At 37.6% G+C, this 21,887-nt stretch overlaps 1 protein-coding gene across 1 annotated transcript in view; it reads left to right on the forward strand.

Annotated features, from left to right (window-relative positions):
• Positions 1 to 21,887, forward strand: part of LOC135706815 (uncharacterized) — a 277,123-nt gene that overhangs the window by 253,471 nt on the left and 1,765 nt on the right. The window lies entirely within an intron of this gene.

Raw genomic sequence — 21,887 nt, forward strand, 5'->3', positions numbered from 1 at the left:
GAGAAGTGGCAAAAAAGAGTAATTCCATATATTTTTTACAGTAGCGTGACTTGATGTGAAGAGCTTGTAGCTAACAGTCAATCAAAAGTTCTATAATATGAGGTAGACAGACAGAAATTTAATATGCCCTCGGAAATTTTCCGGAAACTTTCCGGTATATGAAGCATTTGACTGAATTCTCTTCGTGATCTATGGAGTAGAAAAGGACGAAGCAATAATAAATAAAGTTATTGTGTGCTGTACATTTTAAGAGGATGTTATGCCTTATTCTGATTGCAGTCCATGAAGCATGTTATAATAATTATCAAGATATCCTTGTAGCATGTTATTGCTCTTCAGGCCAGTGTTTTATGTTCTGGCTAGACTACACGGCGAATGAGAACGACTCAAATTTGAGTTTAGTTCACTCATAATCGCCAAAAGTGCAGGAACTCAGCGATGAGTTAATTTGCCTCATGTTTTCCCAGGTTTTTCCAGGATTTTCCAGGGTAAAATGCCTGAATTTGAGAAAAGTAAAGATTGGATTCACTCAGTCTATTGATACTACTCCGAGGCTGAATAAAATTTTCGTCAATTTCCTCATTTTCCGCCAGATTTTTTAGGTTTTCCACAGGAAACCATGAGACAAATTTTACTCATCGCTGAGTTCCTGCACTTTTGGCGATTATGAGTGAACCAAACTCAAATTTGAGTTGTTCTCATTCGCCGTGTAGGTAGTAACAACAAAAGACTAGGCTATCTTGATGACCTTTTTCTTGATAATAGTTATTGTAACATGCTACAATGGTACGAAGCCGAGCGTAGGATTTAATGAATGCTTTAAGGTGCGTGATCTCTTTTATCATCAGCCCACAAAAATTTATTGCGTGCCTCACAAATATGTTTATGCAATATGCACGCCAGATATTTGCTGATGTTTGGTTATCAGCTAAAATAAAAGAACAAAACAGCGCAATCTTCGTTACTCAATAAATCAAACCCAACCCAACAATTTAGACTTGCAAATAAGCAAATCAATCAGTGTTGGAAAGTTCATTTACAAAAAAAGTTCAGCTATGCGAGCGAAATGGGAACCAAAGCTCTTGAACGAGATGTGCGAAACAGTGCACCAATCGATTCCGAAAGAGAATTCTGTTTTCACTCTCTCAACCTATTTCACAAAAATTTGCGAAACGAGTTAGTTGAGTTTCTTGTATCCTATATATGCAGAGATGCCAGATCTACGGAAATCTCCGTAGATCTACGGATTTTACAAATTTTTGCGGAAATACGGATCCGTAGGCAAAATCTACGGAATTCGGTACAGTTTCTACGGATTTTTCTCTTCAGTGTACGTCTCCCTTCAGTATCGAATTTTACAATCTAGAGCATAATCTGATTCTGAAGGGAAAGAAGCATAGAGATTGCTAAAGTATGATTGTGTAAGTGATTTGTATTCATCGGGAAAATTTTCCGCTATGAAGTTTTTTTTTCCCGATGAAAACATTTTGCGTATACGTATACGTGACGCACACTACGTACGACAAACGTCAGCAATCTCTATAAAGTAAAATACACCTCTGCAACTTGTCAACCGTTTTCTTGCTCAATTATCTGTCATACGACACTGTCGCCCAAGGGCATCACGAATGTATGTATTTTAATTTTTTTCTCATAATAAGAGCTGCTGATGTGCTTGTGTGAATCTGAAATTAGCAAGCAACGATGTCATAGAAATAAAAAAAAATTGATCAGAAATGGTTTAATTTACACCAAATTGAGGAATAAGAACAAAATCACATATGTCATATGATAGTTATTTGATAATCTTCTTTTTGCTCGAATGTTGTTCTACCGTTTGCGTTGTGTAAGAGAGACGCCGCTCTATTCCCCGTCAGCTCGATGATGATCAGGCCTTCAACGTGTTCATCAAATGGCACCTCACTGTACCACCGCTACAGGATCACAATTGATCAGATTGCCATAGATGGTCTTGAAACCCCAGCAGTGGATCCTCAAATTGAGCTGGAAACCAGTGCCGTGGATAATGAGACAGAATTGCTGCTTGAGCACCGAGGAAACGCTCCTTTGGAATGAGGACAAATGCCTGGAGATCGCTCCCGCGCAAAACAGGGTTCCTCTGTCATTAATTTATGACGAGCACGGTGAAGAGATAGCTTTGCCTGCCATATGTTTCGGACATCTACGGAAATTCATGTCAGGGGTTCGGGTGACATATTTCATGATGGCATCCAGTGAAACTCGTCGTCAAGACAGGCGTGTGGCCAAACCACAACATTTGTTGTATATGACAATGAAAGTTCATCGCCTTAGAGTTTCCGAAGGCTTGCAATTCACTTTTAAGTGCACGGGGACCGCAAACTTTACACGTGTCAACCTTAAGGACCGCCTTATTCATCGAGCAGTGCATTGAGCGAAATCTATCCTTCCTCAAATCAATACCGATTTCAGTACAGAATTGGCAACAAAGGAAGAGAAATTTGTTCACCATGATGAGACAATTGGGAAAGCCTACGATGTTCCTCACACTCAGTGCAAATGAGATAAAGTGGCCCCATTTTTTGAATCTCCTACATCGATTGTCAGAAGGACACAATGGCAATGACTTAACAGATCATATCCAGGAATTGACTGCACTACAAAGAGCAACTCTGGTCTGGTCCTCACGCGCACATCTTGCTATGGCTGAACATCTCCCCGGGAAGCAATCAGTGAAAGTATGCCAAAAACTACAGGTGCAACAGTATCATGGTATTCATGCCTGTACTACCATCGGCCCTTTTCAGGGCCACCAAGAGTTAAGTTTCTGAACATGTCCCAGCTAAAATTCATATCAAAAGCTTCTTTTCAGGGCAATCATAGTCATACTATAGTATAAACAGAGAGAACCCCGCTCAAATTCCTATTCCAACACAAAACACAAATTCCTGCAAATAACATTTATTATATAAGACCACGTAGCCCTACCATAGAGGTAACTCTAAGACTAGAAGGTCCCGAAGAAACGTGCTCAATTTTTTGGCTCAGCTCTGGTACTCTCTTCCGTCCCAAGCTAATCGATTCACCCCTCGAAACATAGGAAAATCCACTAACCCCTCATTTTATCTGTCAAACTTTCATAGCGAATCAAAACAAACATTGTGTAGTACTAGAATTTTGACTAGAATGGGATACGTTAATCGTTTGCTTGGGACCAATAGGCTAGTCAAGTAGTGAGCCAATTTAAAATCGTTAGTTTCGTATTGATTGTTGGTCCTACGTCACCATTGCGTACAACCCAAAGGGCTGTCCCTAGTTTTTCAAAAGTTCTTTCATCGATTTATCATTGAACGTAAACTAAAAAAAAATATCACCTCCGACTAAAAAAATCCGTAGAAATCCGTAGATTTGAACAAGTCTACGGAATTGCATAGAAATAAATCTGGCATCTCTGTATATATGTCATGTTTCGTTGGGGAGTAGTATAAAAACCTCTCGCTGAGCCTCTGCCACTCTACTAATGTCAAGCTGAACATTGCATTAGGTCCTTAGTAACACTGACAGATTCTCTTCGTCGACTTTCTCTTTGCATCCCCACGGCCATGTAAAGACATACCCAGGTATTTTTAGCACTCAGATTGATAAAAGAAGCATTTATCTAGCATCTAAGACGACAAACACAACAAGAAACAGTTATTAACGAAAGAGAAAGTCGTCAAAGATAATTGATCAATGTTACTTAGGACCTAATGCAATGTTCAGCTTGATGTGTTCTTTTTTCTATATTAGGTGTTTTGTTCTATCGACGAGTGCACGGGTGAACTTTTGTTCATCTACTAAAAAAAAATTACACAACTAGGTTCTGCAGCGTGACGTCACAAATGAACTCAGTGTTAATAGGCTGAACCTTTTTGACAGTTCAGTGGTACTGTTTACAAGCACTTAGTCGTTTTTTTTTTCGAAAAATCAAATTCTAAAATTTCCGAATTTTAACTTGAAAATTGTCGAGGAACAGCGCGGTGAAAGGATGTTGCTCGTGGACAATGCAGAAGTGTGGTTTACATCTCACTGCACTCTGAAAAATTATCGAGAAAATCCACCCAAGAAAAAATCGACTAAGTCCACGTAAACAGTACCACTGAACTGTCATCAGATTGAGGTTAACCCCGACGGTGCAAAACCTAACAGCGGGGCCCTGTTTACTAAAAATGAACACATGAATAATGCTCGCGTAACATTTGAAAAGGGCCTATCAACTTTTGTAAATAATTTGCTAGGTCATTTTCACGAGAACCGAAGTACGTCCACGCAAACCAAGAGCACTATCGGGAAGGGGAGAATTTCCCCAACCCGATGGTGCTGTTAGTTTGTGCGAGAGTATTTGAAAAAATATCTTGTAACTTAAATATGCAACGTTTCCTGAATATCTAAAAAAAACTCTCCTAAGTTTTACATAACTTCCTCAACTTTAACGAAGTTCCAGGAATGTATTCCAAATTCCATATTTGTTTACAATCTCTCTTAATTCTAATAAGATCTCTGAACATCTTTGAACTTTTGGAAAGATACCAATCATCTTGAACATCACAAAACTTCCTTGAAGTTTAACGAAGTTTTTGGGAACTTCGTTAAATTTCAAGGAACTTTCCAGATGTTCATTGAGATTTTTTGAAGCAAGATCTCTGACAAACTGCTATGAGGTTCCCCTTTGAAGCGATGATCCCACTCAAGCCAGAGCCTCGCTCGTTCAAGCATGCATGTGTGTGTGCGTGAGTATGGGCTTATACACGGCGCATGAGAACGACCCTAATTTGAATTTAGTTCACTAATAATCGCCAAAAGTGCAGGAACTCAGCGATGAGTAAAATTTGTATCATGGTTTCCTGTGGAAAACCTAAAAAATCTGCCGGAAAATGAGGAAATTGACGAAAATTTTATTCAGTCTCGGAGTAGTACCAATAGACTGAGTGAATCCAATATTTACTTTTCTCAAATTCGGGATTTTTTTCCTGGAAAAACCAGGGAAAACATGAGGCAAATTTACTCATCGCTGAGTTTCTGCACTTTTGGCGATTATGAGTGAACTAAACTCAAATTTGGCTCGTTCTCATTCGCCGCGTATATTTACATCATTCTACACGCTGACTTGATTTCACTCAAGTTTAGAGCAGATCGAGTAGATCAAATAAGGTTACAAGTTTCTATTATATTCTGAAATATTTTTTTTGTAATTACTTTATTTGTACAGGCTCAATCGAATAAACTTACCAGAGCCGAGTTATTCTTTGCGTTATACATTACTACTGTCTTATATTTAAAGTTAAAAGAACTGGACCGAGTACTCGCGGTTGTCTCGTGGTTAGTGGAGATTTACAATTTTTTGGATGGGAAAAGGGAAAAAGGAAATTTGAAATGTGGTTTACGATACAACTATTTAATTAATCCTAAAGCAGGAAATTATTTCTATTAATCCTGAAAACAAACATTGAAAAAAAAAACCCACACGTACAAAATACAAACTGAATTTTGAAATATATGTTGTTATCATTAAAATGGAAATTCTTATACTGTATAACTATTATTATTATTATTGATTCAAACCAACCGTTATTCCCTTCCTCTACCACTTCAAACATTAAATCATTCAACTGAGCAAACACCAGATCGCAACTCCTCATAGATTTGAATAATTTTGAAAATTCTCAAACCTTACTCCGCAACTAATTATATGAACTAACAAGGCTCTCAGTTTAGAGTGAAGATTCAAGAGTAAACAAAAGTCATTAACTCAGTTTATACTCATATCAACAAATATTCAAATCCAATAATTTCTCAAATTTCAATAATACCACTTCAAACATATAATCATTAAACTTAGAAAACATAAGCTCGTAACTCCTCATAGATTTTATAGATTTGATTCATTTGGACAATTTAGACAAGTAGCTTAAAAGTCTCTCAGTTCGGAGTGAAGATTCAAGAGTAAGGACAAGTCATCAAATCCATTTGATAATCATCACCAAAATATCCTTCTGTACCCGAATTCCAAAATTACCTAGTCAGCAAAATCAAAATCATTCAACTGAGCAAACGTAATCTCGTAACTCCTCATAGATTTGATTCGTTTAGACAATTATCAAACCTTATGCTGCAACTTATTATATGAGCTTAAAGGCTCACATTTCAGAGTGATTAAACTAAGCAAACATAAGCTCGCAACTCCTCATACATTTAGTTCACTTCGACAATGCTCAAAGCCTTTCAGTTCAGAGTGAAGATTCATGAATAAACTCAAGTCATCAAATCCATTTGATAAAATCATCAAATCGAAATCATTTAACTGAGCAAACACTAACTCGTAACTCCTCACAGATTGAATTCATTTAGACAATTCTCAACCCTTATTCTGCAACTTATTATATGAGCTTACAAGGCTCTCACTTCAGAGTGAAGTTTGAAAAAATTGCTTGAGTCCAAGGGTTAAAAAAAAATAGTATGCCAAAACCCGTTGTTACATATGTTTGAATAATTGCAATTGAGATATACTAAAAAGATCGGCATTTCAGAGTAAAAGCATGAGAAATTCACAAGGATTTTTTTTTTTGTTTAAAGAGACTTTACCCTTCAAGGGCATTCGTTTCTGAGAATATGCACAAGGAATTCTAAGTTTTCATTGACCTCATAAGCTGTTCCACAAATTTGAAACTTGACTTTTGTTTTTGTTTTGAACTACTCGCACGCCGAGTTAGCGATATCGTTAAAAGTGGCAAAATCAAGTGTCACCAACGTAGTAAAAGATTTCGGGGAACGCTTGTCGACAACCAGGAAGCCTGGATCGAGGGGAAATCGAAAGCCGGAAGCCGCAGTGACGACAGAAATAGTGGCCAGCGGTTTCAAGCGGAACACCAACCTCTCCGTCCGACATGTTGTAAACAAGCTGTGAGTGTTGCCTACAACCATAGAGGTAACTCTAAGACCAGAAGGTCCCAAAGAAACGAGCTCAACTTTTTGGCTCAGCTCTGGTACTATTTTCGGTCCCAAGCTAATCGATGCACCCCTCGAAACATAGGAAAATCTACGAACCCCTCATTTTATCTGTCAAACTTTCATGGCAAATCAAAACAAACATTATGTAGTACTAGAATTTCGACAAGAATGGGGTACGTTAATCGATTTGCTTGGGACCAATAGGCTAGTCAAGTAGTGAGCCAATTCAAAACCGTTAGTTTCGTATTGATTGTTGCTACAACCGTGTAACGAGCTAAAAAACGAGCCGGACTGTCGACCTATAAGACAGCCAAAATATGGTCCCGGAAGCTGTACACGACGATGCTGACGAAGTTCGATTACGTGGTAATGGACGACGAAACCAACGTCAAGGCAGACTTCAAACAGCTTCCTGGACAGGAATTTTATACGGCATCCCGAAGGGGAAAGGTGGCTTACATTTTCAAGCATGTGAAACTGTCGAAGTTCGCTAAAAAATATCTGGTTTGACAGGCTATCTGCTGACATTTGCATTGCAACCGAGACCGTAAACCAGGAGTGTCTGGAAAAACGTCCGCTGCCGTTCCTGAAGCAACACGTTCCGTGATTTTTTGACCGGATTTACCTTCCTGCCATTATGGAAAAAAGGTCAAGACAAGAACCCCCCAACCTGCCAATGCTCCGTCCAATCGAAAAAAATTGGGCCATCGTCAAGCGAAACCTGAAGAAGACTCCAAAAAACTATTGGAAGCGGAAAGCAGTTTAAGGCAAACTGGCGTTCTGCGGCGATCAAAGGGGACGAGGTGGCTGTACAGAATGTGATGGCAGGCAGTGATGCAAAATATCATGTCGCTGACAGAACGTTTTGTCACGCCGTGAGAGGTAGAGCCATGATAAACAACAATCGCCAGTAATGGTTGCTGCTCACAGGCAAAACGTGATACTCGCTGCTGATGATGTAAAGCACAACAAAAACAGTGAAGACTTTTGCAGTACGATGATGCGATAAAGTGAAACGACAGAAGGAAATGAAAACAATGCCTACGCATTCCAAATTCGTCTCGGCACGCGCGACTGTGTGAGTTACAAACAAAGCTAGCAAAATTAAACGGATGCTGTAAGGTTCACTCACCAACACACTCACATAAGCAATCAAAACGAGCACAGATGAGTGTCGTGATTATGGGGAATGACCAGATCGGTGATGGATCACCGCCGAAGACGACATTCACCAGTTGCTTTTTACTTCTTTAGTCAACTTGATGGATAGACATGGAGATTGCTTCGACAAGCACATTGATAGGAATGTACTAAGCGTTACTACGATCAGCTGTTTGACGATCGTGATTGTGATAGGTCGCAACTCTGATGGTAGGAGTTAAACGAAAGACCCGGCAATTCGGAGTGATGATTTTTATCAGCACTGCTTAGTGAAATCATTAGCACATTTCCATATTGCGTATGCAACGATTCTTCAAATGTTTTGCCAATATTCTGGTTACTCGTGGCAGTGACCTACCCCCTCATAAAACTTGTCGTGCGTCACATCAAAACACATGAAATTGATGTGCATGAAATGAATGCATGAAATGAACTTCAGTGACAATTTCGACCGAGTAGCAACTCTGGCGATTTGCATAGCTTATTACAGATACCAACATCGATTATTTAATTAATTTATTTTATTTATGTAGTCTTAGCAGTAGCGCTAAATGCTTCACACATCACCCTTGCTTATTTTGTACCTTTGTACCGAGTGTAGTTAGAGACCTCAACAATCAGCGCAGATCAACAACCAATCTAGTACATAGCTTGACAATCCTGCATATCATGTGAATTTACATATCCACTTGAACATCATCACCGCAAGCACTTCAATCCACTCAAACGGTAGTAGTCAGGAAAGGTTGTAGATTTTGCTGTGACATCTGAAAGCAGTTGTAATTTAACAAAGCACTTCAGCAGTCAGTTGCCTAGTAGTTTGGGTTGTGTAAATTCAACAAATGTATGACCAGATCAACATCAGAAAGCTGTAGTCAAAATACACTGACAATGTGCACTCCACAAACACAAAGAAAACACTTAATTAATACGACTTTTGCACCATTCGAAACACTGGACCTACTAATCATCACTAATGACTGCTTTCTTTTTTCTCTTTCTTTTCTCTTCCATTCGACACTTCCCAAATTGGACACCTAAACCAAACAAATGAATAGGTTATAATCTCTGTAGTACCTTACACCAACACGAGCCCGTCGAGATTCGCATAATCTTCCTACCTTCACCCGGCGCCAAGCACGTGTTGCTTTGTAACGATATATTTTCGACTGAGGTCACGTTGAATACAAGCGAAGAAGAATAAATCGTTTACCGTTTAGATTTTTACCAAACGACTAGCAACTGGAAGAAAAAAAAAACACACACACATCAGCAGAATTTATGGTATCTGTATCGACCTAAGGAAGGGAACATTTTTATACACTTAGTGCAATGTCAAGTTATTCATAAATCTCTAAAGTTTATCAGAACTAGCCACTAGAAACCACTAGATTAGAGTCGACTTCGAACGATGAGCTTTAACTACGCCCGGTACACTTCTTATGATTTCGTTCGTAAGGAAAGTAACCAGATCTTATTGAATAAAGAAAATAAATAAAACCACGTTTGTACTTTCATATTTAAAATTGATTCGTACATAGCCTATTAAACACCTCGACCAGAAGAGAACCAACTTTGATAAGCTTATTTATCCCGATACAGTTGCAACTTGCAAAGACACTAGAGAAGAGATTTTCTAACTAAATAATACCAGCGCCTAGAATAGACTAAAACGTCGAATTAGTGAACGTCGTTCATATTTTATAATCGGAGACTATTCAATTAAGCTGCAGACTTCTAAACCGTAACCTTTCTATGAATTAATTAAGTAGAAAAGATAGAATTTAATAAAGTTTGGATAAAAAATGATTCCCTTGAACGTAGTTTCAATTAATTGACAACTAACCACTGAGAAAATTCTTCAGTCCAATTTAAATCCTTCTCAGCTATGTAAAGGTTGAAAACGTTGCGATTAGAATCACGGCCTATAGCGGGCAATTATTCTCTACCTAAGTACCTACCCAACTAACAATGTTCACAATGTAAACGCTTTACTCATTTCATTTATACAGCCTCAAGCTGTATTCAAATGTTATACAATATGAGGAAACTTTTACTCAAGCTCTATACAAGCAAATCTGGCGAACTTAGTCAGCTACTTATGGCTGTTGGAACGGTCGGGAGAAGCTCTTATTGCATATCCATTAACGCTTCTATACAGCTGTTATCCTGCTGTTTAGTTGTATGTGAACTTGAAAGGCGCTTATTCAACCTTTTCCCGGTTATCCAATAATCACTACACAGCTTTCTCTTGAAGCCAGGTTTAATACTGTTTACGCTTCTTTATATGAAAGAATTTATTGAGTTTATTTTGCTGTGAATGAAATTAATCGAAATTAGTTACAAATCATCACCAAATTATTTACCCTGCACCGGAACCTGGAATTGAACTCGAGACGACCTCATTGGCAAACCTTGACACTACCAACTGTGCTACGCCAACACTTTGAACTTATGTAAACAAATCAACATTCGCTTCTACAACAAAATCGCTGAGTAGAGGCTTTATAATAGTACACATGAATCACTTTTCTCGACTAGTTATAAAAGAGCAGAGTAAAAGCTGTAAAACTGCACACATCTAAAAATAAACCTAGTTGACTGTGAAAATGCTTCCGAAGTTGCTCTTACACAGTTTATTAGCTGAGTACAGGTTGTTTAGTTGTTGAAAAAGCACTTTTGATGTTTATGTTATTCAACAAGAGTGGTTGGTTGTGTAGAAGCCATCAAATGAGTAATATATTCACTTTGTTAGCTTTGTTTTGCAGCTACAAGTTGAAAGTTGATTAGTGTGTGTATAGAAGTGACATTAGCGTTTATTGGCTGATGTTATTCAGTGCGACTGACAAATTGAATAATGGTTTTGAGAAAGTTGAGTAAACGCTCTCCAAAAATATTTTGCTAGCTTTTGCTTGTAGCTGTATCTGCAGCTTCTTTTCAGCTACTTTACAGCACAACGCTGGAAAAGTTGGCTTACAAAGCTGAAAATGTTAGTTGGGTAGTGACTTACATTCTATACCGATAGAAACCGTGCATAGATTACGTCTCATATGAACTGGAAAACAATCTTCCCTTTTCCCATACCCATAAATCCCCCGAAGAGCTATTTCTCGGCTGTTTTACAATTAATTGAGCTGATTCATATTTAGAATGAGCTTAGTGTGAAATATAAACAAGTCATATGCAGAAAATCAGCTCATTTTGAATGAAGGACAGCCGAGAATAATCAGTGGTTGAACGACACCATCGGGGAATTCCTGAACCTGTTTTGAGGGTGAAGATACAATATACTTTATTTCTTTGTTATGTCGAGCCTCATAATGGAATACCAATAGGCCATGACTAGAACTTTGGAATTCCATACCCAAGAATCGGGAAACAGCTGATGGCACTTCGCGGGAATTTCCGTGAAACGGGAAGTTTATTAAAATTGTACTACCAAGCCCATCGTTCGGCGGGGTAAATTTTAAAATCTAGGAAAAAAACGAATTGTTTAACAAATGTTGTGCCAATGCCCCCTCGCGCGCCGCTAGCACGCCTCTAGTGTTGAAAATCGAAATCTTTAACAGTTGTTTGTTTACACTTCTATAGAGAACAACTGATGCAAGTTTGATCAAAGTAGTCGATCGCGTTCAGAAATAACGTCAAATGGAGCTCAAGAGAAGAAGAATTCAGTGCTAACATTTGAAAACGGCGCAAAAGCCATTTGTAAACAAATGGTTTGAGGGCCCTTTACTCGCTACCCGAAGAACGCCCACGCAAACCAACAGCATCGTCAGGAAGGGGAAAATTTCCCCTACCCGATGTTGCTGTTGTGTCGCGTGGGTGTACTTCAAGTAGTGAGTAAAGGGCCCACAAACCATTTGTTTACAAATGGCTTTTGTGCCGTGTTCAAATGTTAGCACTGAATTATTGTGCACAAACACCGAGGAGGGCGACTCTATCTACGATGCAGGGAAGATTGCGTTTTGCTGTGGCTAGCTGCGTGCACGCTGCGTAGATAGAAAGGATGATTCTGAAGATTTCCTGCAAAAAGATGATGCGCGATGCAAGTAGATGCGAGAAATGAAAGAAGATTTTTCGAAGATTGATTCGCTACCTGGAGATTTGTTAAGCATCTAAACTTGAGATTTAAATGTGTCGCCCCCCTCGACGAACATTGGGCAGTAGAAAGATAATCCAGTGACCAAACAGATTCATGATGGTCTAAATCGCTAATAACGGAAAGATCTCACTCGATATGTTATGAAGAGCTTCCATAGATATGCTGCCGCTACTTCAGACCGACAACTCCAGCAACCGAAAACAAACGCAAATAACAGAGGCCGCGGCACACTTTGATTGCATTTCTGAAACACAACCTCAACGCACAAACACAACGACGACAACATTCGACAAGGACCTTTCGTTCGGGAGGCGGAACGCCTGCATGCAGCAAGCAAGGGAAGAAAAAATACACACACTTGACTAGTCCATTGGTCCCAAGCAAATCGATTAACGTAATCCATTCTAGTCTAAATTCTAGTATTACACTATGTTTGTTTTGATTCACTATGAAAGTTTGATAGATAAAATGAGAAGTTCGTGGATTTTCCTATTTTTCGAGGGATTCATCAATCAGCTTGGGACCGGAGAGAGTACCAGAGCTGAGCCAATAAGTAGAGCACGTTTCTTCGGGACCTTTTGGGCTGAATTTTTAGAAATGGGCCCAATCTTAGGTCCATATGCCAATATTAGAGCCATGCTGTTTCCAGAAAAAAGTCAAGAAGTCGGCAGTCCCATGAACGCCAGGAAAATGGCAAGACCTTCAACGAAATTACGAGAACTTCAGGTTAATTTATGTTAGTTCCTAGAACCTTAAGAAAAAGTTGCAAGAACCTTCAAGAAGTGCTGAGAATTTCAAGGGAATTCCAATAATTTAAAGCAAGGTCCGAAAACTTCAGGGCAGTTCTGAGAACGTCCAGAACTACGGGAAAGTGTTAGCGTCCTTTATGTTGGGTTGCGATAGCTTCAGGACAGTTCCATAGATTTTACGCAAATTTCGGGAACTTTAGTGAAGATCAGTTAACATTCAGAAAAGTTAGCAGGGGTTTTACAAAAGTTTTGAAAACTTCATTTGAGATTAATGACTTTAAGTGACGTTACGTGAGCTTTGGGGCCGTTCTGAAAACTAAAGTGTAGTTTCATGAATATCAGAAAAATTTCGGGATCTTCATTGAAGTTCGCAGAGCTTCAGGTAAATTACAAAAAATTAAAGGCAGTTTAATCAAACTCAGTAAAATAGCGAGAACCTTCAATGTGTTCTATAAATTCAGGGAAGTTTAGAGAACGTTAAAAAATGGAAACTTCACATAAAGTTAGATAAGTTCACCCAAGTAACATTTTAAGTTTTATGAAATACTACAAAGCAACTATAAAACAACATTTAAGGCTGTTTTGTCATTAATGCATCCTCCAAAACCTCATTAAGACTAGAATATGTCTAGCTGGCCCACTCTGGTGAAGGTTCTGAAGGGTGTATTCTCGAAGCTCTTCAAGATTTATTTACTGCAAAAGGTTGTATGACGAACGCATTGTGAACTATTTGAAAGCTACAACAATAAAAACCCTTTTCGAGCAATTTCCCCTAGCTACTTGCTAAATCCACTATGAAAGCATCAATCAAGATAGAGAATGAATCCAATCTTATTAAAGTAATTAAAATAGAAACTGATGGTATAAAAATCTTGTTCAATATTATAAATTTTATGTGAAATGTACGTGAAATCATCGAAAAAAAATAAGTGTGCCCTCGTAAAACGTCGATTTGACTAATTATTTTGCATACAAAAGAATTAATTATTTTTTAGATCGAGCTAGACCGAGATTTTTTTAATGATTTTCGCATTTAAATGTTTGCTCATTGCTAAATTTACCAAAATATAGTTATATCCAGAGAACTATAGATTGAAAACCGAAGATTGTAAAAAACTAGCAAACTAATTGTAACATGGCGGAGGCATAAAAGTTGATTTTCATGGGTCATTTGTGAAAAAGTTGTTTTGCTTTCAATAAATCCCTAACAAATTCAAAAGGTTTAAAAAAGGCTTTTATGAAGAAAACTTGCTGGCTGAATTGTATTTATCTGAAGCCATTTAGCTTGATCCTAACCCGTTCAGATTTATTGCAGCTTTTATGGAGGCAAAGTTGCCTGCAAAAAGTTAAACATCAAAGTTTGTTTATCTTTCGATATTTAATTGCGCTGTGGGATTCAGGGTTCTTCCAGACGGTTTTCTCCCGATGGAGCAGTTACTCAGATAGTTTGCGATACTGTTTTACAACTTTTCGCATTTCGAACAGCTGGAAGCGCAATCATTCCCAAAAAAGATCCCCTTCTTCCGGACCATCCAACGATGCAGAGATGTACGGTTGAATGTAATTTTCGAAGAGTCTTTCGCCGAATAAAATCGCTGCTTTGGATCGGAAACCTGCTAATCTCCGCTAATTAACAGTTTCAGTGGTTTGCTGTCGGTTGTTATTTCGATTGTCATCCAAAGATCTGGAGAAGACTGGTATGTTTTTCAACTTTCGACAATTTTTTATGAGTTCGAGGGCCCCGCTCACTTTACTCTTCTCCGCTAGATGGTCAGTCATTGGTGGTGTGCTGGTTCTTCTAAAGAAGTCAATTTTGCTGAAATTGACTTGATTTTTTCATCCTACTTCGTCTATCCTTCGAGATTTCCTTGCATAAATTTGCCTAAAGCAGGCATGGAAAATCATTTGCATTCATTTCGTGCATTCATGGTGCACTTTTTTCTTCAACAGCATTCCGCAAAATGATGTATATAGCTTTTGTATGTTTTGTTATTAGCTACAACTTTTGTTAACAAGTCAAATCCGTATCTCTGATACATGACGAACCAGAGCGAACAGAAGCCACTACTGTTTTTCAGTGAATGTATTTATCATTCACTGAATAAGAGATACAGATACATAGTTTAAGTTATGAACAAAAGTTGCAGCTAATAACAAAACCTACAAAAGCTCCATGCATCATCTTGCGGAATGCTTTTGATGAAAAAAGTTAGAGGCAAATGAATGTAAATGAATGTATGAAATGAATGTAAATGATTTTCCATGCCTGACTATGACGAACCATCTTTTAAGCTCAATTTGTAAACAGAGTAATTGGGGAGTTTATGATGCACTTTAAAAAGCCTAAAAAGCATCAATAAATGGTTTTTGCTCTAATGCAAAACCAAATGGTTTAACGGTTGCTTTTATAATGATAGAACACGCTTATAAAATATTTTATCAAGACATTAATAAACAATTGCTAATGACGCTTATGCTTGAATTACAGAGCAGTTTTAAGGAGGGATTGAGAACTGTTTTAAATTTATTTTTAAAACAAGACAGTGTTTGACTTTCTTGCCAGACTATAAAAGGTTTTTAAAACATCAAAAAGCTGAATTACTAAGCAGGAATGTTTAACACTTTGAAATGCTGTATATATACCAAATGGATTGTGCATTACCGTTATAAAACCATAATAAATCAGAATAGATGCCAAATGGTTACTGAATTGTTACTTGGGTACGGAAGAGTAAAGAACTTCGGGAAGTTTTATTAGTGTAAGGGAAATTGAGAGTTTCAGGGATGTTTCAAGGTGGTCCTCAAACATTTTACGATCTATAAAAAAGTTCCGAAGAATGAAACAAAATATCGAGGTTTTCTGGGCAGTTCCAAGAACTTCTATAAAATTTTGGAAACTTCAGAAAAGCTTTGGAACGACCCATAAGGACTTCAGGAATATCCAGAGAACTTCAGGGAAGTGAAGAAATCTTCAATGAAATTCAGAGATCTTGAGGAAAATTGTACAAACATTTAATAAATTCTATAATGATCAGGAAATTTAGCTCTAGACATCTTCGGGAAGTTAAGAGACCATATGAGCAATGCCAACATGTTCATAAAATTTTAAGATGAAGTTCTGAAAATGTCAGGAAACTTCAGGGATTTTCAAGGAAGTTTAAAGATTTAAGGACCATTTAATTTCCATGGGCATTTCCAATAACTGCATGAGAATCAGGGAAGATCAGAAATCTTCAAAGCAGTTCAATTATCTTCAAGAAAATTTAAATAATGTTACAAAAGTTTCAAGAAACTCAAAACATTACTAAATGTTCCGAGATCTTCAAGGATGAACATCAAAAACATCAGAAAAATTTGAACATGTTTAGGCAGTTTAATTTTTTGCAGGAAATTTAATTAGCTCAAGATGTTCCGAAAAATTATGAAAAAGAATGAAAGGATTGTTCCAATAAAATAGGAAAATAGCGTAGCCTTCAGGGCAGATCATGCAAATCAGAAAAATTGTCGTAACGGTAGAGAAAATTCGAGAACTTCTTGAATATTTAGGAAACTAACTTCGTGAAGAAACGAAAATTTCATGCAAGCGTAAGAAATTCAGAGATTTTAAGGGAAACTCCATGAGCTTCAAAGAAGTTAAGAAAACTTCTGAGAAATTCAGGACCGATCAATTTGCTTCAGGGAAATTGCACAGATTTTTAAAAATTTCTAAGAAATTCAGAAAAGTTTAAACCTAAACCTGGTAAAAAAAGACCATTTATTGACCATTTGGATATCTGCCGGTATTCAACCTGTTTTTGTTACTATAACAAAAACAAAATGTGGGTACGCCTATAAGAATTTACATTCAAAAACCTTCAAATTAACGTTCAAATATCACGAATAGTTTATTTGGTTGTGGAGTAATCTCTTCTGAAAGATGATATTTTAAAAATCTCGAAAATCGAGGGTTGTATCCGAGAGGAATCAAGGCAATTCAGATCAAAATCAAAATAGACGTTTGTTCAAAATACCAAAATAAGCGTTTTGGCCAAGTTTGGCTCAAATCGGTGACATCGACCACAGGTGGTGTGTCGTTCATAAGTCGAGCCTTATAAAACTCTTATGTTTATTTGCCTCATACCTACAAAAAAGGGGGGAGGGGGCACAAGTTCGGTTGTAGTTCTGAAATGGTAACGCACCTTCAAAAGTATAATGTTTGTTCAACGGTTAAAACTGCATTTACCTACGCAGATGAAAATTCCGAATTTTAATTATGATTTAAACATTCATTCACGTGGGGGGCGACCCCGGCGTAGTGGTTAACATCCATACCTCTCACGCCAAAGTCACGAGTTCAAATCTCACCCCGGACAAGTCACGAATGACCCAAGAGTGTTAAAGTGACTATAATAAAAAAAAAATCATTCACGTAGAATTTCATTTCACGCAACCGAGCAACTTGCAAACAATGTTGTTTACAAAGATGGGCTTTTGTATACAATATTTGCTACATTGCATGAAATGTGCCAGAACTTTACATGATATATAATGTAAACGTAAATGATATGTGACGCTCCATTTATGTGCATCATATTGAACAGAAATTTACACTACTTTTTCGAACTGTGTACATTACCCTAATTTTGAACACATATTAACGTCGAGTTCGGAACCTATTGACTGATTTGTGCAACCAAAATTTATACGATAATTTCAATGCATTTTCTCACCAAACACTTCGCTGAATGTTCTTCAACGATTCCTTTGTCTTTCAGCTTCAGTCTGATTAGGTTTTTACGACAGAGAAAACGCATTTTTCCAGGTTTTTCCTAAAATGATTCTATCAATTTGGAAGCCCCGTAACGTGGGTAGATAACCTTTTCGTGGTACGTTACGGGATGTAAGATCTACCACTGATTCCTAGTCCTGACTACTTCAAACTAGGGGAACAGGATTTTTCAGTAATCCAAGGAGCACATCTTAGTCCTTGTTACTTTTTATGCCTTGTTGATAGTGACAAGACTCGGCTTTGTGTACCGAGGATGATCTTGAAACAAGGAAAAAAAATGAGTTAGTTGTCTTCATCTATGTGATTCCTAATCTTCTATTCGTTGTTTCCTAGTTTGTAGTGGTTAAGGCTACCCAAGTAACAATTGAACAGCCTTTTGGCTTTCACTCTGATTTATTTTGGTTTTATAACGGCAATAAGCAATCTTTTTAGTTTAAATACAGCATTTAAAAGTGAAAAACATTCTTGATTAGTAGTTCATCTTTATGCTGTTTTAAAAACCTTTTAAAGCCTGACGAAAAAATCAGAAAGTGTCTGGTTTTAAAAATGAATTTAATGCAGCACTCGATCCCTCTATAAAACTGTTCAGTAAATCAATTGGTATTTGTTTTATTGATGTCACGACAAAATACTCCATAAAGGTGTTTAATCATTATAAAAGCAATTATAAAACCGTTCGGTTTCAAACGGGATAAAAAAGCATACATTGATGGGTTTTTGGGGTGAATGAAGTGTATCACAAAACCTCCCACTGTTTACAAATAAAACTAAAAAGATGGATCCCCCTAGAGGCAGAGAAAAACATAATTGAGTGGGGCTTTCAAACGCAGAGTCACAAGGAAATGCCAAAGGATAATCGAGTAATAATTCTAGCAATTCTGTCGACGGAAGAGAAAAGGAATCCAATTTTAGAACTTTCTTGAAGGGCAGCTCCGACAAAATTGGTCAACAACAACAGAACAGCCAACTGACAGGAGCGAAGTAAATGCGGTTTACGAAGCACTGGAAGTCGTCAAATTAGACGTTCAAATTCACAGCATTTTGCCAATGGCAGTCTTCTCCAGAAATAACGTTGCGATGATAATCCGAATAGCATCAGTGCCAAACTGGGACTGCGGAAAACTGCTGACAGGAAACTTCAGAAGCTGTCCGTCAGCTAGAAATTGGCTGCCTTCCGAACCATAGCAACGGTTTTATTCAGCGGAAGGGTTAACTGTTCCAAAAATTCCAAGCAAGCAACTTCATCGCATCATCCGGAAGAAGGAAAACTTTTCGGGACCGATTGTGCTTCTACCTATTCCAAGTTATGTAGGTTCCTGATTAACTGCTTCAAATTGATGAAATCATCCTTACCGAGGATGTCACGCAACTTGTTGATTCAACGCTGCAGTAGAACCTCATTGCAATGATCACACAAAACTATCGAAAGATAAACAAATGTTGACGTTTAACTTTTTCCAGGCAACTATGCCACCATTAATGCCGCGATAAAACTAATCGGAATAGGATCAAGCAAAATGGCTTCAGATAAAAACAATTCAGTCTGCAAATTATCTTCATAAAAGCCGCATTAAAATTTTTTGCATTTGTAAGCGATTTCATGAAAGCAAAACAGTTTTTTCATAAATGGCTTATGGAAAATTAATGTTTAAGCTATCGCCATATTGTTATTATTCTATTAGCTTTTTTACAATCTTCGTTTTTCAAGATGTTTTTCATTTAAAATAACTTTATTCTCTTCAAATTATCAATGAGAAGTAAAAGAGATTACAAAAATCATCAAATTGTCTCGGCTGGGAGCAATTAATAACATAACAAATAACTAAATGTTGTATCCTCAATTAAAAATAACTAGCCAAATCAACGTTTTCCAAAGGCAGACCTATTTTTTTCAATCTTCCGAAGCACATTTCACATTAGATTTTATCTGACCACAATATGAGATTCGATAATTTTAGTAATTCTTTCACTTTAATGATGAGGGAATTTATGAGGATTTTTGACAGTATGTATCCCTTTTTATCTTGATTGATGCTTTATTTTTAGTGCACTTAACAAGCGTCAAAAGCAAATGGCACAGGTATTGATGCCAAATGGCTTTTATTGTACTTTTAATACAGTCATTCTTGAAATGTCTCGATAATACACTCTTTAGAACCTTCTTCTGGGTGGGCCAACTAGACAGATTCTAGTTTTAATGAGGTTTTGGTGGATGTAATAAAGGCAAAGCTATCTTGACCAGGGTTTTATGAATGTTGTTTTATAGAATCCTTGTAGTACTTCATAAAACGTTAAATGTTACTTGGGTTCTAATGCATGGTCATTATCGGTATCATACGTTAATTTTGTTGCTAAGGAATCCAATTTTGACTGACAAAGGGGCGCGCCTTTGGAAGGTGTTTCAACACTCCGAAGGGTATAAATAGCGGGACCTTTCAATTAGAGTCGGATCCTTGCGATAAATGCAAGAACGGCAATTGTAAAATAATCGAACGGGATACAATAGATCAATTTACTGGTCGCAGTAGTGTTAGGTCCCGAACAGAGGGAAAAAAAATCAATTTGGAATCGATAGAGCCACAGGCAGCAGATGAATGTACACAAACAAAAACTGCATATATGTGCGTTTCGTCGAGAAAAATACCATAGAACCGCCGACGCTGCTTAGATTACCAAGAATACGTAAATTCCCCAACATCCGGAAACAGTAGACAGAATCCTAGGAATGTTTGTGTGGAACTCTATATTGCTGGGTTGGTTGGCTTAAATACCGTTTGACCTTTTTGCAACTTCCAATTTACGATGAAGAATATAAATTCATAAAGATACATCCAGGAATTTAATAATCGAATGTTATCATCGTACTGCAGTGGTCATAAATTAGTGAGAAACACTTCCATTTAATTCCAATGTTTTGTCTACAACCAAACAAACAATTATGCAGTACTTTGATTCAACCGCTCTTAATTATCTGGTAAATTAGTAGCTCAAGGTTCAACTTGCTTTTTCATGTAGCCATACTAAAATGTGCAGAAAAAACAGCACACCACAAACTGTTGGGAAAATGACATCGTCATCGTCATCATCCCCATTTTGACAGATTCAGACTGCTTCAGCGAATATGGAGTTAGCTATCAGCACCATTTTTTCGCAATGCTAGCTAGTATTGTTTATTTTCTCTCACGGCATGGCAATGGGGTAAAAATTTACTTCGGCCTAATCGCCCATTTTTGGCTTATCGACCAGAATGCATTTTTCTATGATGTCTGCGTTAATGATTTAATCAAACTTTTGGTACGATACTTTAGCTCAAAAACGTCAACACAAAGCCTTTAAGCTGGGTTTAGACTAGGCAAGTCAAATCAGGCATAACATTTGATAACGGCACAAAAGCATTTGTAAACAAACTTTCTAAGGCCCTTTACACGCGAACCAAAGTACGCCTACACAAACCAACAACATCATCGAATAGGGGCAATTATCAGCTTTCCGAAAGTGGTATTGGTTTGCGTGGACATACTTTGGTTCGCGTGTAAAGGGGCTTAGAAAGTTTGTTTACAAATGCTTTTGTGCCGTTATCAAATGTTATGCCTGAAATGATCAACTCAGTTGAATTTAATTGGCTTGAAAAGTTGAGCCTGGTTAAACTTTTTTCAATTCAAGTGAGTTGATCAAGTCAGTTGAATGGCATGGTTTGCACGTTCAATTCGCGTTCAAGTCAGTTGCCCTGTCTAAACCCAGCTTTAGCCAAGTTTGGAATCAAGAAGCAGTGTTGTATTTTCAACCGAAAGGGAAGTAAAGCCGTTGGTCCCGGTTCATGTGTGTTGAATGAGTGCGATATCTTACGCAAGTGTGCTTTCCCCGCACTTTCGATTGCCGTCAATGAATGGCAATCGATGTCCGTCAGTGATTGGCATTAGAATGCGGAACAGAGACCGACGTTTAATAAAATAAAGAAGAAAAAGAAGAAGTATTTTCAACCAAATATTAACAATCTGTGACTCTTCGTCAAATCCAACGGTACACAGGTACTGTCCATAAGCTACGTAGACAATTTGGGGGGTTGGCAATTATCCACGGCCCTAAAAAAAAAAATTTTGTATGGACAATTGTCTACGTAGGGGGAGGGGGGCCAATA

Source organism: Ochlerotatus camptorhynchus, unplaced genomic scaffold, assembly GCF_037179485.1.
Source record: "Ochlerotatus camptorhynchus isolate MF236.1 unplaced genomic scaffold, CSIRO-AGI_Acam_v1.1 ptg000291l, whole genome shotgun sequence".
In the NCBI taxonomy this organism is placed as follows: Eukaryota; Metazoa; Arthropoda; class Insecta; order Diptera; family Culicidae; genus Ochlerotatus; species Ochlerotatus camptorhynchus.